Raw genomic sequence first — 27,136 nt, 5'->3', positions numbered from 1 at the left:
GAGAATTCAAACACAGTAAACCATTTCATACCTGGCGTCACCTCATTGGCTTCGGGAATGAACTTAGCTCCATCGTTATAACATCAACATTTGAATTAATTAATTTGATCTATCTACTCACATTAACGAAGGGCAGATCTCAAGCAATTCACTCCCTACGACTCCCCGGGGTCCAAAATAGCCTCAGTCTGATGACATTCAGGTCACACTGCAAAGCCGTCTTCTTCCCCAGGCATTTGAAACAGGAAGGAATGGTAAGAGTGAGGAACCATTGGAAGAAGGGGATTTGAGATTCTGACTTGGCTGGTTTGCTGCTGCTGGATTATAGTATTTGTTTGGATATTCATTTTGGGGCAGTCTTAGGTTATGGCTGGGGCATCTAGAACACAGAGAACGATACTTTTTTTTGAGGGTGTGTGTGTGTGTGTAAATCTAAATGAATAAATAATATCCAAGCCTTCACTGTAGCCTCTCAAAGGGTAAAATCAAAAACACGGGGCCCTGAAGCTGAATTGCCTGGATTAAATACGACACCGTTAAAAATATTTTGCCAAACCTCAGCACTTGTGTCCAGAAATAAGTTCTGCTTTCAGAAAGACTAACCTGTTGTCAGCAGCAACAGTGAAGGGCTGGGATAAGTGATAGGAATTTACTTTCCCGCAATTGGCTTCTGCTGGTGGGGCCCTGGCTGGAACCCAAAGCTGCCCATTTCAGACAGAAGCCAGGGAGAGGACGGTGGCAAATAACAAAGTGTCATTCCTTGCATGTCCTCTTGTGACAGCAGGGGTTAATCAAGTCTATGGTGTGTATAATGTGTCTCTAGCGTATATGCAGCAGTGTGTATAGACATACAGCGTGTGCTGGGAGAGTGGGAAGGATACCTCTCGAGGCTATCTTCTCTCAACATTATGTGGAGTGGGGTGCCACGCAAATTCTATTAATGACTTCTCTGGAAATCTTGGCAAGCCCAGGGGAGTCGGCAGTTAATCAGCTCTGTACTACTGCACCCCGCCCCCCCCCCAGGTAATGGAGCCTTACTGCAGAGTCTCGGGGAGACGTGTGGCAGCATCAGATCATAAAGAAATGCGCTATCCTATGCGCGTATGCACTTCGTCTAGTTTGTAGAATGCTAATCTTCTCTCTTAGACCTCATTTGCATATTTAGCCCTTTCTGTGTGAGGGATTCCTGGGCTCACTAATTAGACTGTTTGTTTATTTCAGGACCATTTAGAAGCCCTTTATTGGCCTTTTGCGTTCTCATTTAGCTTTGTGCACTAATCTAGCATTTTTTACTGAATAGTTTGAAGATCAAACTAAGGTCATGGTCACTGTGTCTTCTGCCTTTCTCAGCCTTCAGAGACACTGGGGAGTTGAACTTATGTTTTTTGTTGTCGATTGGTTTGGGTTTTTTTTTTTAATAAGCATTATCATATTCTGTGCCTATTGACAATAAATCCAAAGGAACCAGGTCCGGAATTTTTAAAGAGGTTTACCCAAGGGAATGTCAATTACCTCTCCCTTCCCACACTGCAGACATTCCCTAGCACTTACAAATTCAGTTTTTGTTTTGAGACATGCAACCAGCTTGGCTACAGTTATTCGTCTTGCACTCTAAGGTGAGCAAAAAAGACTTTCATCAGTAACCGTTGAAAGACAGGGGATGGGAGTGCAGCACCGTGGTCCCAGTAATGGAATAAAATTGTGGATTTCAAAAAGAAATTGTGTGTGTGTGTGTGTGTGTGTGTGTGTGTGTGTGTGTGTGTGTGTGTGTGTGCGCGTGCTTTAAAACACAGTGGGCCAAATCCTAAAGTCCTCACTCAGGTCGAACTCCCTTTGGCTTCATCTGGAGTTTGGCCTCGCTTAGGAGTTTAGGATTCAGGCCAGTGTTTGAGAAATTAGTTCCTCCTTCACATTTGGTGATTGCCAAGACCTGAGTCCACATTTCTGTGTCCCCTCTTCAAGAGCTGAATACATCACTGGCAAGCACTAGGAGCAGGACGTTCCGCCGCACTCCTTGTTCTGTGGGAGAGGTGTTAGTACTGTCCTTGGATTTGAAGGGGAAACACAAGGACCTTGAATTCAGGCAGGTGAAGGAGGAGCTTTTTCTAGTATTAGACCCGGTTTATCCCCGTAGCTGTACTGAATCCAGCAGAGTCACCAATGGGATGAATTTGGCCTATGTTGCCTTAGAGTGAAATAACGTTGCCTTGAAGCAGACGCTTTTATTCCTGATCAAAGGCGCACCCGAGCACTCCGTCCTCCACTCTCTTCAGCCCCCTTTTCGTACAAAACATCTCTCTCCTTGTGTGTTTGATGGTCTTTCTTTTGCATTTAGATCCACGGCCCACATTACCCTAACCTAGCCCAGTTTTTAAATGTGGACCTGTAACAAGGTATATTAGCCTTTAAAGAGTAGAGGGGGCCAGAAGACCCAGCTCCAGGGAGTTGGAATGAACAAAGGCCCAGGAAATGGCCTGGTAATGGAAGAGAAGAAGGAGTTAGGGAATTAGGAGTTGGCTGGGGGGAAACCTCAGGATGCTGTTTCTTTAAGGGCCCAGGATTGGAAGCCCTGTGGTTTAGGGTGGGTCAGGGCTCCCCTCTATTCCAGCCAGCCTGGAGAGGGGCAGTACGCAGACCACCCTCGCCCTCAGAACACGGGAGACACTGGCAAGAGCAGGCAGCTAGAGCCAGGAGGCTAAACGGCAGCTATGAAAGGTGACCCCTGTGATGAGCAGGCTGTGGCAGGGAAGAGCTCTATGGAGATGGCAGGAGAGCCAGAGGTGGCATATGAGCCTTTGGATTGCAGTGATGGACTTTACTGGTGGGACTGTTTGGCACTGTTTGCGGGCATGAAGCCAGCCTCAAGTGGAGGCCGGAGGGATGTATAAGAAAGGCTCTGGGGAATCTGTAAGGGCCCAGAAGAGGAAGAATAGAGGGAGATTGCTGCAAAGAGAACTCTGGCCATGAGGGACCGCTCTGGAAGAGACAGTGCTGTTGCAGGCAGCCTTACTGGGATGTGAAAATCCCACTGCTCAGACGGACACACAGATGCCCTTTTTAGGCACCCAAGTGCCAATGCGAGGATCCAAATGCAGAATTTTAACATCCTTTGAAAGTCCAACATCTAGAAATTGGCCTAGGATGTCCTTTAAATCTTATTTAACCTTGTTATTTCTCTTCAATCTCTTTTTGTTTTCTTCCTTGGGGATTTTTCTGTTCCTCTAGGCAATAGAGATCTCTGATTTCCTTCTCTCAGCCCTCTTTCTGGGACCCCTCACTTCTCCTTTGTCTCTAACTTTCCCACTTTCTGGCTTGTAAGTTTCACACAAGTCAAAATACTCCGAAAGCAAAATCAAAGGAGATTCTTCACTCTCCCCAGATGACAATCCAGACACAATTAGAAGAAGGATGGAGTTAGTCAAAGAGATTTGTCCACTTTTAAGAGAAACATCCTGGTATTCTAGTCCTAGTGCAGAGTTATACTGTCAAATGCACGCATGCAGCTGAGCTTATCTATGAAGACTGATTTAAGAGAGGTCTGTTGGCTGCTAAAATGCTTAACTGGTGCTCTTGATATTCTTTCATCATATTCCCAGACAAGCTTAACTCTTGATCCTGAAGCCTGCTGCTTTTCAGAGAGTGGAGGGTCCCACGAGGGGATGTGATTTGGACAAAAAGAAGCATTCAGTTCATAACACAACATAGTATGCCCATTTAATTTCTCCCATTAAAGTTGTTGCAAAAGCACAGTTTTTTCCACACTTTTGATAGGAACAATTGGCATTCTGCAGACATCTTTATGTAGGCAGCTGGCCAGCAACACGTGTTTGTAAAAATAGATCTGCTAATGTTAAGTTCCCACTGAAAGCTTCTGCATTGGGGACTCTGCATGGATTTTGGACAATCCCTGCAAGATTATTGTTCCATTTGAAAAAAAAAAAAGTAATCCTGTGACACATAGTGCAGCTCTTGTGTTTCTTAGTATTTGAAAGGAAAACATATACCCGTTTGCATCAGCCTGTCTCAGGGCAGGTCTTCACTACAGCGGGGGGTCGATTTAAGATACGCAAATTCAGCTATGCGAATAGCGTAGCTGAATTCGACCTATCGGAGCCAACTTACCCCGCTGTGAGGATGGCGGCAAAATCGACCTCCGTGGCTCCCCGTCGATGGCGCTTACTCCCACCTCCGCTGGTGGAGTAAGAGCGTCGATTCGGGGATCAATTGTCGCGTCCTGACAAGACGCGATAATTCGATCCCCGAGAGATCGATTTCTACCCGTCAATTCAGGCGGGTAATGTAGACCTAGCCTCAGTCTGAAAGCTCAGAAGCTAGGTGCTACCGCTCAGCATGAACAAACTTCTATCTATCCAGCAATCTAGCTTTCTATAAGTACATAGGAAGAGTAATCTGATACTGTCTTTGGAAATGTCAGATTTCATGGGTGAGTAAAATAGTTTATCTTCTGTTTATCAATATTATGTGAGAACAGATTTGAAATTGCTTATAAATGGATAGTATCCAGTGACATGCAGTCCATTTGCTACCCGGGCATATGCCCAGCAGCACATGCATGCATGCACACACATACATACACACAAACACACACCCTGGGATGGTAGCCACAGAAGACATACGCATAGTGCATGGGGAACAGTGTATGAGAACTGAGTAATGCAAAAACCAATACCAGACATATACAGAAAACAATGGTCTGAGATGCAATAGTGTTTGCATTGATCACTCTGCAGGTACCTATCTATGTCCATGCACTCTGGTTGATAGTCCGGGTCTTGATATATTGGCCTCAGTACGGGAAAGATCAAGTCCCCAAGAATCACAACACATGAAACAGATAAACCCCACATATAACAGTACAGCCATCACCATATGTACGAGAACTTGTATTCCCCATATTATGGTTAATGTTTGTACCCCAAGGAAATAGTGAGGCTGGGATATTGAGATATGGTTGTGTCCTAACACTTAAGGCATTTTGAATGTTATAAAGAGCATTACTTGCACTCATTTCCTGAGCTAAGCAGAGTGTATTTCGTGGCAGCCTGGAGCCCAAGGCATTCATGTTATACTCTTGAAAAAGTTTTTTCTTTTTTCATCATCTTTGAACACCCTCAAAATGCAAAACACATGCTAGATTTCTGGTAGCGATGGGCATCAGCAAAAACCTTAGATCTGAACATTCCCTGAACAGTGGGAACATTTGACATCCAAGTTGGATCCCTATCTGAATTTCACACGTGGCCTGGTCTGAGACAAAATCTGACATTTGAAGGGTTTGATTTCTGGATCCAGACTAACCAGTTAAATTCGGTTCTAGTCTGGAATTTTGTTAGGTACCCCAGAAATCAGATCAGGTTCGTTGGAAAGATCATTAGGGCCTATTTCAAAACACGTGGGGCTGATTGGTGGTTTTGCATCAAAATCATTCAGAATTCATGGTTTTGATGGAAAATCAAGTGAAAGTCAGTGATATGACTGAGTTTCACTTTGTGATTTGGAGTTAATTTGAACCCCAAACTAAAAGCAAACCTCTGGGGGAGTGAAACTCTGATTGAAACTGAAGAAAATATTCACACAAAACCCCCTGTGAAGGAAAAAAAACTACTGAGCTCTACATTTATCCTTGTCATGGAAAGTCCTGTTCAATCATGTACAGAGTTACACATAATAGATTTCTTTAAACCAGTTAATGCTATATTTACTTAAGTGTCAGAATTGCCATCCAATAGAAATCTAAGCCAGGTCAAAATCAAGGACCACTTTGATGCAGGAGAGGATGGATTCAACATGAGTGGAAGAAAATGATTTCTGGAAGGAATTTAGAACAGTAGTGGATGAACTTTTCAGATAAATAATAGCCTAAAAGAGATGAAACATTATAGTTTCAATTACAATTGTGCTCAACCACCCAGGAGATAATTCAAACAAGAAAAAAATCGCTGGATTGCCATCCTCAGTACAGACGTACAATTTAATTCCACTTACTGTAGGTTCACTGCATGTATTTTGAATGAGATACATTTGTTAGTGTGCAAAGATCTGAAAAATGTGTGTCCCTTTTATCAACGTGACAGCAAAAATCTAAAGGAAAAACCCCTTATCTTTAGATCAATCTGCCAGGATTGAGTTTATTTACTGTAGATATTTCTTATTAAATATTTTTGTTCACCAGAATCATCTCTTGAGATGTCCTGTCTCATTTTTTCAGGGGATACAGAACACATAGCCAAATCCACTCACATATTCCATTGTTCAGACTTAACAAATGAATTACACAAATAAGTTAGGCACTTTCATTAGAATAATTAAACCCTTAGTATAATTGCTACATCTAATATATAATATTATAGCACAACATGTATCTAATTAATTATACAACATAAAAGGTTTCACATCCAAATGCTGTCTATTTTAAGGGGACACACTGTCATTTTTCAGATTATTTGGGCCAAATTCTGCCCTGTGAAATCTTAATGAATGCACTTGAATTTGGCCCAGCAAGAGGAGAATTTGCCACAACTCTATTTAATCTGAAAAATAGGCAGATTATGTATTCTGGAGAAAAAAGGAGTATATCTTCACTGAAAACTAACTCCACCATAAAGTATGTGGACCTAATTTGCACAAGTGCAGCTGAGAACAGAATGCAACACTATAATTCCAATTCCAATGACAACTTCTCTATTGCCAATGCTTTCAAGCCATTTGAATCATCTGAGAATCATCCCTGGGATATCTTAGCCCAACCTCTGACATAGTTGTCCTCAAAATAATATGGCGGCAAATGAAAGAGGATTTCTATTATTTGATAAACCCCTCTCCTCTACACAGCATTTTCCAGTTTCTGAGGTTTTTCTTGAAACTGTGAAATAAATATTGGCTATTAAAAGACCCCTAAACCATCCAATCACACTTAGTATTTGCAAACACACTACAGACAGGTTATGAGGCATATAGACAATGAGAATCCTTCCTTTTAGTTATCCCAGTGTTGAGAATTATCCAGAGTTCTTCTGGGCCCCTTAGCACTTCTCAAATTTTAGCCCTGAAGTCTTTGAGTAAGAAGATGCAGCCTGCCATCATTCTAACTAGAGTGGAATATAGGAATGTTTGCTTCACCTTCCGCATCCAGCCTTTAATCCAGGACTCTTCCCAGTGGCCCAGGAGGTGTGGTCCCTAAGTGTGAAAACTTGATGAAGAAAGCAAGAGTCTTTTTCCTTTGGAGGCCAGGACTCAAGTCCACCTGACTGGCCAAATGAATTTGTGGTCTCATTTCAGTCCCTCGTGTAAAATAATCCACATCACAACGCCTCCCCCCCCCTGCATAATTTAAGAAGGATGAAAGTTCGGCAGAACGCAGAACTAAGGTGAAAAGGAAACCAAGTAACCCCTCGGCCCAAAAGACACTTATGTTCCTAAATCAGGGTTAATCTCATAGATGTGGGGCAGCGTGAGGAGGGTGAATTGCGTCTGCTTATAACAAAAGCAGCCAGTACACAACTAAATGGCCTTACTTTCCAATAGTGCTTCGAAGCTGAACTTTCCTCAGTACAGAAAGTCAGCAGAACCTGAACATTAATTTAAAAAAAAAAAGGAGAGAGAGAGATTGAGAGAGAGAAAGGACCAGATGGTACTTTGGTTCCTTCCCATCCTGGGAATAGGACTAGCAGGCCCAGCCCCTTGAATGCCAGCACAGTCAGAATGTCTCAGTCCCGGCACAGTCCCAGTCAAGTGCCTTAGCCACAAAAACATCCTTCCTCTCATGGACTTATTGCAGCTAGACAGTTTCAAATTAGGAAGTTCCTGAATCAGGCAACAGAGTTTCCTTAATTTTATTTGACAGTTGGCAGCCATACAGTATATCTGTGCTTTTCCAAGACAAGTTCAGTTTTGCTATCCCTATAGTTTCAGCTGCATAAGGTGTTCACTTTCTTTCCCAAGCTTCTCTGTTTTGCTGTTGTGCATTCTATTGAGTTTCAGTCCTGTATTTCAGTCAACGAAACACAGTGGATGGGCAACATGATTCTTTTATATATGGTTTATGAAGTGCATTTGGATCCTTCTGGAAGAAAGGCACTGAACAAACATAAATTGTCACTATTATTATTATTATTGTTACAGTGTTGCTTTAGCCGTGTTTGTCCCACGATGTGAGAGAGACAAGGTAGTAAGTAAGGTATTATGTTTTGTTGGACCAACTCCTGCTGGTGGAAGGTCCAAGTTTTTGAACTACACAGAGTTCTTCTTCAGGCTGGTTATATCTTACTGTGTTGACCAATATTGCTTTAGCAAAGAGGCACTGGGATCATTGGCACCTGACCTAAAAATATATGCCACCTTTGCTATGGGACCTATGCTCCTCCAGAGAGAGAGGCTCATGCTCTCACAGCTTCACAAGCTGTAGATTCTTAGTTGAATATTTCTGTGCCCAGAGCAAAGTTTTGCAGTTTTAAATTGTAGAAAGCTAATTTCATGTTCCCAACAAACATTCAGTGGCACAAAGGACCACAGGAGCCTCCAAAAGAGTATTTCAGTGGGGACTTCTCAGTCAATGCTTTATTTAAAAAAAAAATACTGCTTACCGTAGGACACAGTAGCAGTTCAAGTGCTTGAACTGAAATATCCTTGTGAAGTCCTCATGATAGAAACTGATATGTGCTGCAATGGATAATGGATGAGTTTTCTTGGACAGCTGATACATGGGACAGACCATCCCTAATTTATTTATTATGATAGTGTGCAATGGTGGGTGACTTAAAAACAAAAGGGATGGTGGAGACTTTTTCCCCTATGTAGATGAAGACACAAGTTCTGTTATTTATGATGATTTTATTATAGTAGAGCCTAGAATTCTCAACCAAGATCAGGGCTCAGTTGTCCTAGACGCTGTACAAGTATACAATGACAGACAGTCCCAACCTCCAAGAGCTTATAGTCTACATAAACAGGATGGGTATGAGCGTAGGAAAAGTGACTTGCCCAAGGTCACACAACAGGTCATTAGCGGAACCATGAGTAGAGAAGTCTCCCAACTCCCAGTCCAGCCTGGTCCACTGCCCCACACTGTACTGTAGACTTAATATAGCTAATAGTATTGCCTCATGCATGTAACATGGGGGGAAAAATAACACCAAATCTTCCAATATATCCAGTTTCTGAGACCTATAGAACTGGTGTTGCATTGCCTGATCTGGTGAATTAAAACAAACAGAAAACTGGCCCCAAATGGGATTCTGCAATTTGGGCATTTTGCAGAATTTTATTTGGTAGACTTTTTTACAACGGCATAAAGATGATGGGAAAAACTTTGTGGTGCTGTTCTGTTTTTCTACGCAAAACCTAGCTTTGTGTTAAGAATAAACAAAGTAGCACAGCCCAATTATGCAAACCTTCCTCCAGTTTAAAAAGAATGTATTACAGAAGAGAAATGGACCTTTTCATGAAACTGCACTAGCCCCTTTGATCTAGTTGAGATGACATTAAAGAGCATATTGTTCAGATATAATTTCACTGGTTCCTGGATAGGTCATCTGACTGGAAGATGAAATTTTTAAAAGCTTTTCTTCTCCTGCTATTCATATCATTGCAGGTCACATTTCCCTAGAGGTTAACTCTGTTGGCTCAAGGACACAGGCGTGCAGTAGAATGAGGGGAGTGCATAGGGAATGAAGGGGCAGTTGGCCCTTGACATATTAAATTGTTAAAATATCTAGAATCCATTTTGGAAAGATGGTCTGAGGCAATATCTATCCCAGTGCTAAAATAACTCCATGACGTGAGCTGATTTCAAAAAGTGGCTGTTAGATACAGGGCATTCTTTTGCATGCACTAATACAGGTAATTAATATAGAATAGGAGTAAAAGTAAAGTCATAGTGGAAGGAATATTTTTGTAAATACTACATGACTTCACAAAAAATACTTTTAAAAATTAAAAACGTCCATGGAGGGTTGGATTCTGCTCCCATTACATTCCATCTCAAAGCTCCCATTGATTTACTGGGAGCAGCATTAGGCACTAGTTATCTTCTTTTGCTGTAGCTTCTGCTGAAGAATCTTACGAAGTATGGGCATTCCCTCACCCCATTGACCGGGGTAAGTCTGTTCGCCTGTAGAAAGGACCTTTTGTCACAGCGTCAGGATTTCAGGGGCATATTAGCTGATCTGTGGCTTTTTATTTGTGGCTTTGCTCTGAGCCATCATTTTTAACTGATATTCCCACCCTGCGTGCCTTGGCTACAGCTGGGATTGTAGACTGCGCCATGCTAGTTAGAGGGGCAGTAGTGTTCCCTGTGAGACTCCACTGCCTCCCTCACCAGAGAGGAAAGAATCCAGTTCATAATATGCCCTCTATGTGGAAGCTGAGAACAGTTCCTCAATGCTCCCAGCCTCAGGTTGCTTCTCTACTCAGTAATTAAGCAGCAGTATCCATTAAACCATACCACGTGCCCCCTTGTTAGAGTTACTTGTCTTACTATGTACTCCTAAGTTATTTATATTTCCAGCAGCTATAACTGAGGAGTCTCTTTCAAGCTAAAAGCAGAGATCTGGAGAGCTATTTTACACACCTCATTATAGATTACTTCCCTTCCCTTTCCCTGCTAAATCATTAAGGGCTAATCCTGAGAACCGGCTAAGCACCCTGAACTCTCATCACTTGTCTTCACTAGTGTTTTTTTACCCTGCAATAATGGATTGCCAGTTAACTCAAGGTCATTCACGCCTTTGCAAAGTCTAGTCTGGACACTCCCCAAATGAAACAGTCAGGCAGGTGGATGGAATTTGAGGGCGCTTATTTCATCACAGCCCCAATCCAGCAAAGCACTTAAGCATGTGCTTCAATCCCATTGAAATCAAGTTTAGTATATTCAAGTCCAGCACATATTTAGGTGCTTTGCTTAGTAGGGACCTCAACTCCTTGCAGAATCTGGTCCTAAATGTGTTCCATTTCTCTTTAATTTGGGAGTAAACCCTGCTCACCTTGCCGTTGTGAGTAATCCCATGGGCATGAATGGTGGTTTTGCTCAAAGATGATGAAAAAGATTTGTCCCTCTCTTGGGCATTTAGTCTCAACATTTAGTATGTAATTTTAAGCCTGAATTTCATTCGGTATCAACAGAGGAGCAGTACCAGCTTTTATAAGAGCTTTACATAGTGGGAGGAGTGATAAAGTCCAGCAAACCTTACCCTTACGTTTGCAGGAATTGGACAGGAATATTATATGTATTAGTGCTAGGTTTCTGCTGCCAGCATGAACAGCACTTCCCGTGATGTATGGTCCTAGCAAATGTACTGTAATACATGCATCAAATACGCTCTCAGAGTAAATAGATATTGTCTAAAGTACATTACCTCTGTGCTTTCGTGTTTAATTTAATGTAAGTGAATGGCCTTAATTTCTCTAAATTGTAATAATAATCATAATGCGAACAGTGACATTACTAATAATTTATTTTGCACGTCATTAATCAACAATGAAACATTTTAATTACCTGTTCAGAAATGTCACACTGTAAATTAATTCTATGTAATTATATATCTGAATTCCAAGGCTAATTAAAACGAATAAACAATCACAGTCAATGGATCAGTACATTTGTAAGGGGATCTGCTCCTGCCCTGCGCTTCAGGATAGTTATGCGGGTTATACACAGCACAAGAAGAATTAGACTCCATTGCTTTGCCTGAGTCACTTGTATTCCTTAAACAGTGTGTTACTAGGTTAAAGTAGCAAATTGCATGGCCCATGGGGTACAAAGAGAATTGCATATGCACAAGTCTGTAACTAATGTGAAGTTGGGTGTAGATCTTTGATGATTGTTTCTCTTTCAAAGTGCTAAACACAAATAATTTTGCCTTTTAAAGTGTCTGTCATGCAGGCACCTCAGGGCACACTGGAAATAACACAAACATGAACTAGAACAAAATCAGAAACAGACAATAACACTTTCACAGTAATTAGGTCAATTGCTTTTTGGGGACAAGTGCATCAAATTACCAGCCTGAGTGACAGCTCAGATTTTCACGGCAGTACTTAGCTGCAGTATTCTGCTTTCCTTTTGGGTCATCTTTTCCATGGGGGATGGATAGCTTGGTGGTTTGAGCATTGGCCTGCTAAACCCAGGGTTGTGAGTTCAATCCTTGAGGGGGCCACTTGGGGATCTGGGGCAAAAATCAGTACTTGGTCCTGCTAGTGAAGGCAGGGGGCTGGGCTTGATGACCTTTCCAGGTCCCTTCCAGTTCTAGGAGATGGGATATCTCCATTAATTATTATTATTATTATTCCACTGACGTGGGAGTAAGAGGTCTTTACTTTTAAGAAGAGCCTGATATTAAGATCAGTCAGTGCGCGATGAATTTTGCCTCATGTGGGCCACCGTTACGAGCTGATGTAAAAAGCTGCACAATGGAAGCAATTTGTAATGTATTGGTCCTATAAAGCCCAGAAACTATGCTAGGTATTCTTGAGCATCCTCTACTGCATCTTATCTATTACCAAGCTATTTACATAGGTACAAACATCGGACACTCTCGTTAACACCTGCTGCCTGCCATTCAAATGTCGCGCTATTGAGGCTTGAAGGTGGTGAGTGATAAAACTCCATTTGCAGCTGAAATGAACGTGCGCGGTGGATTTGCACTGAGGCCCAGTCCTTTGGCTCCGGTCACTGAAGTCTGGTCCTGGAACATGTATCAGTGGTTTTGATACCTGCAGCAGATCATTCCTTTAACTGGAGTTTATAGAGAAACAAAGTTAGCCTTGTTGGTGGGTGGGGAATTGCAGGGGAGTGAGTTCCTAATTGAAGGGTCGAAAGTGCGGCAGACCTAATGGTTTATAGCAGCAGCTTTGAGAACAGGATGATAAATGAGAGCAATGTCATGATGAGTACAGCAACTAAGTAACGAGACCTTTATTTGATACATAAGACCGCAGGGAGCTTCTGTGCAGAGAATACAAAGAATAGGGCTAAGTTTTGCAGATTTTGGAAGGCATTAGTAAGGGGGAAAGGAATGCTGACACTGCAGTCAAACGCATGGATCAGGATTTTAGTATTTTTCAAAGTAAGCATGGGACATAATAATTTGCTCATATATTTTCAGATGGCGGACAGGTATCCTGACTTTTGATTTACTATGCTATGTTGCTGTAGGGAATGTTCTGGGTTTAAAATGAGGTGTCCAGAGCCCTGATTTGATCGCCTGATCGCTGAGTTCCAGCTGGGAGATGAGGAAGTCATTGTACACATAACAAGAACCTCCAGCCAAAAATTTCCTCTGTTTTCAGTTGAACTGGAAGAAGCTGCTGATAGGTTAGGGCTGGATGTCAGAAACACGGCAGTTAATGGTAAAGATGAATGAGAGATTGAGAGGTGATAACTTAGAAAAATCAGTGTGTCATCCATATTAAAGAGACAGCTTTCCATGTGTTACTGCTGGACAACACGAGTGGTGGTTCATATATGTATACTAAACTACATTGGTCCTAAAGATAAATCCCCAAGAACCATCAGAAGTAAATCCAGAAACCCTTAGTAAAATCTGATGCACATTGTATAATCTGTCACTGTACACTATGTTCTCCATATAACTTCTTAAATTTGTGAGACAATTGTAGAGAAAATGATACTGCAATCTGTAAAGCAGTTTCTGTAGTGGTTTTATTCGCAAGCTCAATGCTATGCATAATCATGGCCAGAAACCTCTCCAGAGGTGTGTGCATAATAGAGGAATATCAAGTCAATGAGTCAAGACACCAAAAAATAAAATTCAGATGAACCTCACATTCAAAAAATTATATAATCTGTCATTTAATGCTATCTTAAATCCTCCTTATTGAAATAATACATCTGATCATAAAGCAACCTGGGGCATCAATACCATATTGCACTGCATTCAGAATACATGAAGAGTCACAACATTCTGCAACTATAGTTTGCTGCCAAAGGATGATGGTAACTAACTTTTTAAATCTTGCAATGATCTTAAAATGAAATTCCACAATGCACATGAATTGTTCATAGCTGGAAAATGCAGAGATCTGGTAGGGATGCATAGAATCTTTTGTCTTATGTCCCCTGTTCAAATCCAACCTGGGTTGGTAGTCACCTTACGGTATTATCAACTGATGACTTATGTGAAATAGGTTGTTTCTTAATTATTTTAATGTTATTCCCAGCTGTTTAAGTGACCAATTGGGGTAGTATACTGGAATGCTTTACATGGCTTAGATTGCAGGAGAGATGACGTATTGTACCTCAAAAATAAACAGCAAGAGCAAGTCAGTCCAGATCTTTTCACCAGCACTACATTCACTGATGAAAAAAATGTTTTTGAACAATTGTATAAAGCCCTGAAGTGGCATCTAGAATCTTTTACGTTCCAATATATATGAAGAATTCTATTTTTATTTAGTGGCCCAATCCTAACTGTGTCCATATATGAGTAATGGACTTATGATCCCCTCTAGATTTAGTTACAGATCTGAGGAACTTACATACAGCAAAGGTCAGACACACTGGTGTGGTGGGAAATAATGTTGTTTCCACGCACACTAGTTCCCAATAAATCTGTTGTCACAAGGAAAGTATCACAAAACTGTTTTTTAAATTGGTTAGGTACAGGGATGCTGGAACAATTTGTATAGTAGGGATGCTGAAAGCCATTGAACCAACTGTAAACCCTGTATGTGATGGAAACCACTTCAAGCCAGGGGGTACAGTAGCACCCCAAGTTTCAGCAGCTATGGTTAGGCATGCAATTTTATATAAGTAGTTCTCATGGTTGTGCTAAAAAAACAGGTACTGTTGTACACAGTTATCTGATCTGCATGGACAAACAGTAATTTTAGTTTGCCTAGACATATTAAAATCAGACCTCAAATGTTCATTTGACTGATTGCTTAGTTAGGATATTGAAAGGGAATTGATTGGCAGAGGTGGGTTGGGTGTTGTTTGCTTTGTAGACTTTTAAATCCATAATTAGACTTTATTTTAAAGGCAGTGTTCAAATACAAATTTCATTTGTATTAACTGAAACTACATTACCTTGGGTTTGATTGTTCATTCCTAATGCTGGCAAAATGCTCATTGATATGAGAATTTTGAATGGGTAATCCACTGGGTAAAACTGCAGGATTGGGTCCACTGCATCTTTTAAAAGTGTACTGTAATTTTCATGTGGCATTGACTGTTATCCTCACCTTTGTGATAAACAGGGGCCAGAATTTGGAAAGAGCAATTCACAATATGTATAGAAAACAGAATCTTGTAATAGCGTTCTGGAGAGATTTCATGAGGAATAAGGAAAGTTCAAAGAAAACATTACTGTTCTCTTTGGAAACTTTTTTTTATTCAAGGTTTTTTACATATTATGTAAAATCAAAACCTGCTGTATTGTATAAACGATAACAAACAGTTGGCAAGTTCATTAGAATTTCCCACATGCTCTTGGTCCTTTCTATTGAAATACTGGTGTTTTGCTTCGTTCTTCTTGGAGGCTATACACTACATGCCTGGCTACCTTATACCAGTTCTGATTAGCACGCTCCTCACCTTAGTCTGGTTCTGATTCTCTGCAGATCCAGTCTACTGTGGGCCAGGGAAGGGTACATTTCAGATTTATGGTGCAGCCTGCAGGGAGAGTGAATGCTACTTAATGAGCTTGAATTGTACAAGTGTAGAACAGTGAACAATGAGCCCCTCGGCTGGAAGCAGAATCAAAAACTTGGGCAAGCTTTAACATTTATACAACAAATCACCGGGGTATGCACGAGTGTTCATTTTTCACTGGAGAACACCAGTGAAACTAATGCTGTGATTGCTTATCTTGTCATCACTCATCATTATTTCAAATATCTCCTTGCCCTTTGTTTACTTCGAGAAAGACTTTTTGTTGAATATTCCACCTCTCTAGTCTGAAAGGAGCTTCATTTTGCTCCATAAAAGCGTCATTTTGCTCTCCAGAAAGATATGCTTTTCCATCATTCACATCTAAAGGAATGCTTTCAATCCTTTAAAGAGATAGTCTCCGCTAAAAATCAATAGCCAACATTGTCTTTAAATAGTCTGACATTTACCTTTAACATGGCTTTCGTTTCTTCTCCTGGTTGAGCAAACGTTTGTATTATCCATCCACATTTTTTATTTCTCTGCCTTTAGCTATTGCTTGAGAACTCGTCAAGATCACAATTCTTGTGTCAGTGACATCGGCTATCTATAGAAAGCGTTGTAGCAATATACGTTAAAGGGACTGGAACTCACTAACAGAAGCATTGTTCACTAATTTACGGAAGTCATCAAGTCAGAATAATTACAGGCAAAAGGGTAGTGTAAATCCCTAGGGGAAATATATTTTGGATGCTTGTTTTACTTACAAGCAAATCTGAATGCTAGCCCAAAGGTCAAAAATAAAAGACCATGTGCTTTATTCCTCTCAAGTCATCCACCTTCCTTTCTTTTCTCATACATGAAATTGTCTAGGGGTTCATTTCGAAAACTGTATTTTGAGAGCCAGGCTGTTTGCAATCTGGGAAAGTTAAGCAAATTAGCAGAATTATTAGGAAAAGAGCCAATTCTCTACAGCCTGCAAAGCAACCGTTTGTTAAATTGGCTGTCATGAGAGAATTGCATTGATCGAATGATGGTTGCAGTGCTTTGGGAGGGAGAGCTATGCGGGCCTTTTTGGCAATAATATTGCTGTATAATAAATGAAAAATAAACAGGGAGTCTGTAGATTCCACAGCAAAACTTTCAGTGATTTCTTGGAATGAGAGAATTAAAACGTGGCTCTGCTCTGCACACACATTCATTTTATGTCTGCACCTCGGGGGGGCCGGGGAGGGTTTGCTATGTGTTTCTAAAAATAGAAAGGGTGGCAGGAGGGCTGACTTCAAGAATCACCTCAAACCAGGTGGCTGGTTACACCTGTTTCCCCTGTGACATCGTGAGGACATCTGCAATTCTGCTAGCTCACCCTCCTCGCTCAACTTCTGAGTTGAGTTTTTTTGGAAACAGAAATCTGAATCCAGTAAAAAGCCATTTAAAGAGATTGCTCTCGCACTGTTTCTAATAGCTCATCCTCATTTTTATATACCATTTTGCTATTGATTTGATATTTTTATACATTATAAGGGGCACTTAGCAAAGAAAGAATGGATTAGCAGATTAAATATGCTTTATTAGCGGATATCTGTTGGGAAATTATGTCCATTTTCCATTTAAAAGATGCATCAGATTTATTCAGTTATTGAATCAATTTATTCATGCTTGAAAACCTACTAACACTCCACTTAACTATTTCCAATGTCAGGTTTAATACTGGAGAACTGGGCTTAAGGAGAAAAGCTAAAGAAATGAAGAAAATGTACAGCTGGGCAGTACTTTGCATTTCTACCACAGGTGGGGAATTAAGCATGTTATATATGTCACGATAAGTAAAAAGAAGAACAGGAGTACTTGTGGCACCTTAGAGACTAACAAATTTATTAGAGCATAAGCTTTCGTGGACTACATCGTGGATGTATATGCATCCGAAGAAGTGGGCTGTAGTCCACGAAAGCTTATGCTCTAATAAATTTGTTAGTCTCTAAGGTGCCACAAGTACTCCTGTTCTTCTTTTTGCGGATACAGACTAACACGGCTGCTACTCTGAAACCTGACGATAAGTAAAGCGAGGGTAGGAACTCTGGGCTTGATTCTGATATCTCTGACATCAGTGTAAATGAAGTGTTATTGTACCGAAATCAGTGGAATCCTTGTAGCACTGTCGCAAATGAGATGGGAAGCAGGCTGTCTTTTTTCCAGGCACAGTCTGACTTTTCAGAAATGCTGGAAACACTCAACTCCAGCTGAAGTCAAATTATGGGTGCAGAGCACTTCTTAAGGTATGGGCCAATTCCCCATTAATTGCAGAGTGTAATATGGCAAAATTTCAAATCTACACATGAAAGGGATTATCTAGCAAGGGGACTGTCGTTAATATTGGCCATATCCTGCAATCATTGTGCCTGCAGATTGATGTGGAAGGTTCAGCGTTGTTTATTAGCACCAGACCTACTCTTCGATTCTGACACAGGTAAGATTCCTATTGACGTCAGTGGAGGTGTCTGCCAGCATGAAAACTCCAACATCAGGCTCGTTATATTTACCAAATAAACCCTTTGAAATTACCAGAGACGTAACAGAGCTATGAAGCTTGGTTCTGGATCCAGATCCACATTTTTCCAAAGCTTTGAGGGTATTCAGATCTGGGGTTTGGTTTGGGTTCCTATCTGGTAATTAGTCAGTAGCTACATTTTGGTTCCTAATAGCTTTCCATAATTGTTCCTGGAGACACATTTCTATAGTATGTTTCACATTCTGCTCTGCTCTTTTAAAAGAAAAGGACAAAACATTTACGCCTGTAAGATGTCTGGTTTTGGGCCAAGGACATTAGGCTCAGTAAGTTCTATTAGTTGATTTTGTTATTGTGACTTTATTGACTCAAATGTCAGCCATAACGGATGGTACAAAATGTGGTAAGAATCTATATCCTTTCTCATATTCATTTCAAGTGAAATTCACCCGAACACTCCCCTTGATGAACAGCTACGAGTAGGGGAAATATACTGAGATTGCTGAGATGGAATCTACCTTCCAATCCACCGCTGGGGCATGGGGACAGCCCAGTTGTAACTGCTGCTTTTGCCCCTGGGTTAAAACAGAGGGCTGTGTCCCCGACATACACCTTATGTGGGGTTTTGTGGCAGTGAATCTGTGTAATCGTAGCCCCAGTGGCTATCTCCATGGCCTTACCCCTACCTTTCCTGTGAGTAGGGGATGCAGATTCCTCTTAGTGCTGTCCATCTTTGTCTACAGCAACAATGGCAGAGCCACACTGTAAGGGACTTAGGCCGCTGGGTGAATTTCACCGTCAGTGAAAAGCATGTATTAAAAATAGAAGCTCGGAGATTGGATAGTTTTGTCTACGAGGCCTTTCTTAAGGGTTGGATAAAGAATGTCAGGCTTAGACAATATGAATGCAAAGTGAGGAGCAATGTGGAAAGAGGATGGAAGCAATTTTATTGAGAAACAATCTGTCACATGAGTCAAACTCTTTTGATATTTTCAGCATGTTAATTCCGTTTTGGTTAGTTGAGCATTCAGAAAACATCATGGAGCCCATCCTGCAAACCCTCATTCGTGCTAGTACTGCTCTTTGTTTCAGTGGAGCTCTGCATGAATACACACGTTTGTACTGTAGGGTCCATCTCCGCGGTCCCTTTAATTTCTAATGACATATTTAAAAATCCTGAGTTTTAATTCCAAATGGTTATATCGTAGGTCTGTCCTGCAGCTGTTATCCCCGGCCAATAGCGCTGCAGAAGTCAATGGGAGTTTTGCATGCCTAGGAACTTCAGAGACAGAGCCCCATATGGGATTTCTGCATGAGTAATATCCTAGATGGTTGGGAAGAAGCCCCTAAGAAATTTTAAGTACAAAAAGAATGGAAAGGCCTCCATTTAAAGAGTTCCTACCGCCTGTTAAAGAGATTTGATTCACCAGGCTTGTGGAAAAACTGGACAAAGTTCCAGTGCTCACCCATCATAACAGCCAACGCCTGTAGTCAGTAGTGGACCAGATCCCCCATCTGATATAAACTGACCTTGAATTAATCTAGCTATGCCCATTGACATCATCTGTTCCAGTGTATCCAAGGGTGGCTCTGGTACATGGGAGGCATGCAATGAAGTTATCCTTGGAGCTTCCTCTCCATACCATTCTTCCCTTCCCCTTACAAATTTCCTCTTCTCCTATCACCTCTCTCCTATTTACTCTCCAAGAGCCTGATCCAGACCCCAATGAAGTCAATGAGAATTCTTCCAATGGGCAATGACTCATGGCTTTAACCCCAACAATGCGTCCCTGCCCTCACAAGCTGGTCATGGTTTTTCCTTAGAGGAGGCCAGCCAAGAGCAAACCAACATTTGCTGGTTCTCTCTAAGACTAACAGGCCCCACTGTGGGGTTGTCTCATCTCCCTCATGATTCAGGGGTGGGTTTTTTGAGTTACTAAACCCATCGCAGAATGAATGTCTTCAACATGAAGAAAAGGGCGTGAAGTGACTCGTACATGAAGTGACTCGTACCCCCTCCAAATGTAAGGTGATGTCCATGCTTTCTCCCTGCCCCTTTCCTATTTGTGAAATAGCCACACTTTCTTGGGTTCTAGGGCGAGCTGGCTACTGTCACTGCCAACCAGTAAAAAATGAGCGATGCTATTAAACCTCCGTCTATTTGCATTTCAGAAAGAAAGAAAGAGAAAATGACAGATGACCTGGTAGGAAATTCCTGTTAGATAGCCAAAAAGTTACTTCATTAGAAGGTTCTGAGTCATTGTCAGTCAGATCCAAAGCAGTAAGAACACAGTATTAAAAACAAATACGCAGATTAGTGTCCGAAAAAGGTAAGGACACAAATGGACATGTGACACCCCCCGCCGCCCCCGTGCAGGAACAAATATTGTTTTCTCTCCAAGTTTGAGATTAATTTTTGAATAAAACACCAAAGACATGAGATCCAGGGCTTTGGCTGCTGAGCTTCTGAGTGAAAGAGATTAAAAGAAAAACAGGGCTTTGGTTTTAAGAGCTATTGGCTAGCCTGTCACAGCCCTCACTCAACTGTGCAGGGGTGTACAGCCCTGCACCCTGCTTGGCTCTGCTTAGATTGTGACTTCAGCCATGGATGGGTGGGGGCAGCAAAAACTAACTGCTCAACTCTCCTCCTTGGAGCAAGTTAGATGGGTCGCATCCTGCAAACCTGTAGGCATGCTAGCACTCCCCTTGACTTCAGCGGCATTGGTCAGAGGTGGGAGGAACCCTGTCTCTGCATCCCATCCCCAACTCACCAGCAAGAGTATCTAGCTAGGCATAAGTGGGGAGAGCTGCCCCACAAAAAGGGGTGAAATAACGTACCCCTTCCTCAGCACAATGGGGCATCAGAGGTTGCAATTCATTGTTTACTGCTGGGCCATTGCTGCTGGGGGCCACCCCTTACTTGGGCAGAAATGTTAAGTCACAACTGAACCCGGTGCATCTGAAAAATCTTTCTTTCTTTCTTAGGAAAAAAAGCTATCCATCATGTATTGTGTAAAATGTTTGGGGGGTTTGGGGGTGCGGGTGAAGGGGCAGGAGGCAGAGGTGTTATCAAGGGAGGAATTCAAAGATACAAAATAACTGCTCCACATTCAGGTGATGCTACAATGTTCAGACCTCCTCAGCTTTGTGGTGGCATGGGAAGTGGCAGAGGGCACATGCCTTATTATTTATTTCTTGATGATGTTATATTATGAGAGGCATCTGTAGCAGGTCTAGATACCCTGACATACATTAAAACATGTACATAAAAATATTAATACAGAAAGTCCATCTAGTCCAGTCAGCCCAACCCCATGATACAAGTCAATACAGACAGGACCTGACCCCAAGCTCCTTGAAGTGGATGGAAGTCTTTTGATTGACTTCAGTGGGCTTTGGATCAAGCTTATAAACAGGGCAAATAATCCCCCATAATATCACAGAGCCCCATTTGCTCAGCGTCTTCATTCTCACCAGATACCTAGAAAAACCGATAAACAGCCTACCCAGAAAGTCAATAGATTCATGCTATGTCAGACCAACGTGGGGAAGTCCAGAGTCAAGGAAAGGTTCCCATGAGCTGCGTCCCCATCCATCTACATGGAGAGGACTCCAGTTCCAGCCCCTCTGCTGATCACAAGGGAGGCAGAGAGGGAGAGGACTAGACTCTCCAATAGGCAGGTCCCAAGCTGTGCGGCCAAGCTGAGCTTGTGGTAATAAACTGAATGAGTCTGGTTGATCTCAGCTCTCTATCTAGTGGACAGAGATCAACATTTCAAAAAATCGCCATGAATCGTTTGCCATCCCATTGTATATTGGTGTGCACGGCAGCTTTGTACCGAGCCGACGAGTCCTTCCTTAACCCTATGGGAATCAGATTTCAGTCATGTCACTGGATAAGATTTTGCAATGAGGTGGTTTATGAGAACCAAGAAATCTGACCACATACATTATGATCTCACCATGGTATAAATAAGGATTAACTGCCCTGAAGTCAATGGAGTTACATCCATGTTAAACTGGAGTAAATGAGAATGGGATTAGGCCGTTCAAACTATCAAGATTTAGGGCTTTTATCTTTCTCGTCATTTGAAATCTGGTTCCTTTCTCAAGTCAGATTTGCAAGCACTTGAACAACTCCTGGTGCCCAGGTTAGACCAGAAAAGTCCCACTCATCTGGCTTTGAGAGAACACTTGCTGTTCTATTATTTTATTTTTGTTCTCTAACACTCATGAAACAGGGATTTGGTGTCACAGAACAAAATGGAGGGGAAATGCGGTTTTATAAGGTTCATTTCCTATCATAGCCAGATAGGGCCAAATTTTCCAAAGGGCTCGACTCCCATAGTGAACAGTGGTAACTGCTGGGTGCTGAGCTCTTTTGCAAATTGACCCACAATAAGGTAAAGGCCAAATTTGGTCAGCTTTACTCACTTGGGGTAGTACCTTAGTGCCAAGTAGTTCTGTTGGAGAAGAGAAGGCGCTTAAGACAGAAACTAACCTGAAAAATCAGGGACATAAATGATGTGCCTGATCCTGTGTATATATATATGACAATTGAGGGCTTCATTTTGGCTTTGCCACGAGTTCGAGTATTGCCCTAGGAGCAGATGGAGAAGCAGGTGGAGACTCAGAGGGTCATCATAATCTGTGTCCCAGATTCCACCTGCTTCAGGGGTGGAGGAGGGAAACAACGCCCACTCTAGCCCTATACCTAGTACAGTGCACATGGCTCAGGAAGATGGCACTGCCCATGCCCATCCATATGCAATGATACAGATGTTCCTTGGAGGCTGCTGTCTCCCCACTGCACAGCCCCATATGTCCCTGCATGAAAGTGCAGGACGTGCCATAATATGGCCCTGAATAAACTGCAAAAACAACATTCCAGTGTATCTCACTATTTATATTTAACCAGTTTATGTATTATTATTGCATCCATTTTTACTTACAGCTTGTGTCAATATTATTGACTTTTTAATTGCTTTTTTTGGCAGAGGGAGGTGCATTTTTCACTTCACTAAGTACCCTGCTCCTGTGTCTCTTTCCTGCGAGCTGGCTCTGGCATGTCTGATGTACAGAATATCTGTGAGTCTTATTAAAAAGAAGTTCTTAGGTTAGTACTGAGTCCATTCGGGGTCTCTACACAAGTACATGGTGAAGACTTAATGCAGCACCGATCTCAATGAATGCAGACATGCAAATTCTTTCCAGCCCAGTGGAAAGATTTACAACCCTTTTCTAAGTGGGATATTTATTATTTAGCGTAACAAAACCCATGGCAGGACCTTGCAAATGCCGGCTATCCTGAGACAAGAGGGATGTTCACTAGCCTGCTGGGAAGTGAAGTCAAGCGCTGAACAGATCACTTGTATGATCAGCCCAATCATTGCCCTCAGTGATAAATAGCCCCACAGGACCCATAATTCATCCAGGAAGAAAGATGCAGGCAGCCCATTATATTTACTGGTAATATTTTTTTTAAAAGAAAGAGTCAATAAAGAGCAATGAGAAAAGACCTGTTAGTTACATATACATATATATTTCTCATGTATCATTAAAATATCTTTGGCCAGAGAGCTGTAATCTGTATTCTCTTTTGCCCGATACATCAAAATACATCTTCCTCTCGGATGATGTTCTTGGTGTAGACGGTGCGCACATCGTAGAATTTTTAATGTCTTTAGCCATCTTTAGTTTTGGATTTGAGAGCCCCTTCAGGCTATATGTCAATGCCATCTGCGAGCAAAGAAAGAGTAGCTTCTGCTCAGGCACTATGGTAATGTAGCCCTCCTGGCTGAAAATGGGCTTCCATCGCTTGATGAAATGTCACCATAGAACAGCTATATATGGGTTCCTTCCCCTACACCCCCACTTCTCTTTTTTCAGAAGAGCTATGTGAAAGAAAAGGACAATCATGATAAAAATCCATGGTCAAAATCTGACCAATAGGATCACTGTACCCAACAGTGATGGCACAGATTCAGTCACCCCCAGGAAGAAACAAACCAAGCCACAATATGAGTGATGGAGCTGGGTCCCACCCAAAAATGCACGGCCAAATCCAGATCCCGTTTTTCCTCAGTGCTCAGGGGTGTTTGGATCTGGGGTTTCTGCTAGGGATTCATTGCTGATAGACACGTAAAAGATTAAAAATGTAGAGCTCAAATACAAATAGCTGGAGGTCAGGCCCACTTGCCAACATTCAAGGTACAATTCAAAATGGTCTGAAGTAGCCAGAATCTGATGACCTTCTGAACACATAGCAAAGCTCGTCTTCTGTTCCCCCTAGATATGTGCAAATGGGGGAGAATTGTAAGAGTGGGACATTGTTGGAAGGGGAAGGGGATGTGTGATTTTAAGTTGCCTAGTGGTGGGTTATCTTAAATTGTATTGCTGCACTTAGCATGTATTTTTAAATTATGTTAGGGGGACCCCAAGAGCATGGAGAGATGCCCTAAATAAAATATCCCAACATACAAGATTCTTTTTTAATATGATATAATTCACATTAGCTTAATTTTGGCCACCCCTTCCATTGCCATCTTCCTTTCCAAAGTTTGATTGATACACACTGGGAGGTCTTTGGGTCATGGAGTGTGTCTGGTTTTTATCTCAGTTAAATCCTATATAAATATTGTGGATATTTGAGCATTAGGGTATTTAGGATGATCTGTTTAGCAGATTCAGGTTATGAATGGCTGCTCAAAATAACACTTGCATTTCCAGACAAGGGTCTTTATTACAGCAGAGGTCAAACGAAAAAGGATTATTCTTGCTAATTATTTAATATTTACACAAAATGCCTAGGGGCTGAGTTCACAGGATTGTCTTGTTTGAGAAGCTAATAGGTTTCCAGGAAACTAGCATTATCTGGTTGAATGTGTAAGGGGCCTGTCGTTTGGAAATGGATTACAGTTCTATCTGATATATTTAGAAGCCGATTGGCTAAAGGTTTAATAATGACTATTATGCGGTCCAATCCTGCTGCCTTTGAAGTCAATGGCAAAACTACCATCCACCACTGCGGCTTATGCAAAGCACAATGAAGTGGATTGATTTTTCATACGTGTTTAAAAAACGAAAAGTCTGTGCTGCTGAACGAGGTATGTGGCACACACATGGGGGAGTTAAAGACCGTGGGGAGCCTGGTCTCTGCATGGATTGGGGTGTGAACCTAGATCTCCCGGGCAAATCCCAGCCTGGGTAATTCTGCCCCAATAAAAATTCCTCTCTGTTGTTTCCATGGTACACCTCTACCCCAATATAACGCTGTCCTCAGGAGCCAAAAAAATCTTACTGCGTTATAGGTGAAACCGCGTTATATCGAACTTGCTTTGATCCGCCGGAGTGCACAGCCCCGCCCCCCCGGAGCGCTGCTTTACCGCGTTATATCCGAATTCATGTTATATCGGGTCGCGTTATATTGGGGTAGAGGTGTAGTTGCCTCATTCCCCTGTGAGTCACTCACATCTCCTACTCTAGCAGCAATAAAGCCCATGCTTGGTACCTACCATGGCAGCTTGTATGTGTTGAGCTGCAGTGATCCCCTCCCACCACTCACGTGCTCCCCAAATCTGTGGCTCTTTCTTGTTGCAGGGACCTTGCTGTGACAGCTCTCCACACCCCCATTCTGCTCTATGGCTTCTTTTTTAAGGCCATCCTATGAGTCTCACCCTCTTGGGGCTGACTAAGCAACTGCCTGTCCATAAAGCAGGAGGTTCAAGCAGCTGCTTGGGAGATGTTAGCCAGGGTTGGGAGTCTCCAATGGAAACCAATAGGTGTATAGGGCCAGGGGTATATTTAGCCCCTGCGTTCCCCCTCCCTGGGTCATATGAGCCTGTGGCACTGCAGAGCTTCTTGTCCCCCTCCCTCATGCCCCAGTACACTGGAAGGAATTCCCTTGGGCTGCTGTAGCCACAGCCCACAATGTCCCACAGAGTGTATGGTAAGGGAATCCCTTCTACTCCTCCCTCATCCCCTCATATCCGAATCACACTGGCTCCTGTGGGAGAAGATGGGGACAAGATTTTATCCTGAGTAACGGCTGCTGAGTTGGTGCAGTCATGGCGGGAGAAGAGTGGGTTATGAAGAGAAATGCTCCCTCTGGAAAAGCCACTCGGGTCTGTTCTGCTCAACGCCTGTTGGCATTTCTTTGTGGTTTTCATCTGTGCCTGGAGCGAAGAAAATCCTGCTGCTCTCTAAGCACTAGGAAATGTTGCCCGGCTAGTGAGAGACTGTGCTTGCCTCCTTGTAGAGAAAGGGATCTGAACGAACATGTGCAAGTAACACCAACGAGGGCCCTAAGCCATGAAGGTTTGTTAAGAAATAAAGAAAGGCCCCCGTGGAGCACAGGACTGTTGCAGGGGGTACCTCTCCTTAGTGGCAGAATTGTTTGCTGCATTCTGCACACAGCACCTCCTCCTTCCCCGGCTGAAGTCAAGCCCAAGCCTGAGTTGATGTCAATAGGAGCTGAGGGGGCACGGAGACACCTTTGAAAAGCACATGGCTATTCTGGGGTGGAGTCACACTCTTTTTATATCCCATTGAATGATTGTATTTCCCTTTTGATGAGTATTCGGGGACCCTGCAGGGAACCAAGCCGACAGCCCAGGTGTTCTGTTTGGCCCCAGCGCAGGCACAATCTGCGCTGCAGCAGGGCGTGGATGAACCTCAACCCCGACCAAGTGGAATTATCTCTAGGGGACAAGAGGATACTTCATTCTCTATGGCCCATTCGATCCCTGGCCTCTGCACGGACTGGCTGCCAGGGAGCCAGTTAATGCAAATTGTGCTGCACTAACTAGGTTTAGAAAAAGTGTAACTCTAGACAGAATGGCGACCGAATTTTTGACCCAGTCTTTATCTTGTTTGCACACACAAGAGGGCCCTGGAGGATTTCCTCTGCCCTGTCTGGGTGGCATAAGACAGTTTTAGCAGCTCCTATACCTCTCTCCTTCCTGTCTCCTGAGGGAGTCAGGAGACAGCCTGCTTGACCAGGGCAT

The 27,136-nt window shown here is 42.4% G+C and overlaps 1 long non-coding RNA gene across 33 annotated transcripts in view; it reads right to left on the bottom strand.

Annotated features, from left to right (window-relative positions):
* The window catches only part of LOC101947879 (uncharacterized), an 88,782-nt gene that overhangs the window by 38,641 nt on the left and 23,005 nt on the right, over positions 1-27,136 (bottom strand). For 28 of the 33 annotated variants that reach the window (XR_010592356.1, XR_010592349.1, XR_010592355.1 and 25 more), the window contains exons 4-5: positions 15,572-15,649; positions 122-12,751 (exon numbers count right to left, since the gene is read on the bottom strand). The exons of 1 other annotated variant lie outside the window; for it this stretch is intronic. This is a non-coding gene — a long non-coding RNA (uncharacterized LOC101947879). Of the gene's footprint in view, positions 1-121; positions 12,752-15,571; positions 15,650-16,095; positions 16,233-27,136 lie in introns of all 33 variants that reach the window. 4 more of the 33 variants (XR_010592342.1, XR_010592346.1, XR_010592348.1 and 1 more) reach the window with 3 other exon arrangements.

This window comes from Chrysemys picta, chromosome 13 (genome assembly GCF_011386835.1).
Source record: "Chrysemys picta bellii isolate R12L10 chromosome 13, ASM1138683v2, whole genome shotgun sequence".
Lineage (NCBI taxonomy): Eukaryota > Metazoa > Chordata > Testudines > Emydidae > Chrysemys > Chrysemys picta.
This window is presented reverse-complemented; position numbering and strand designations above follow the sequence as displayed.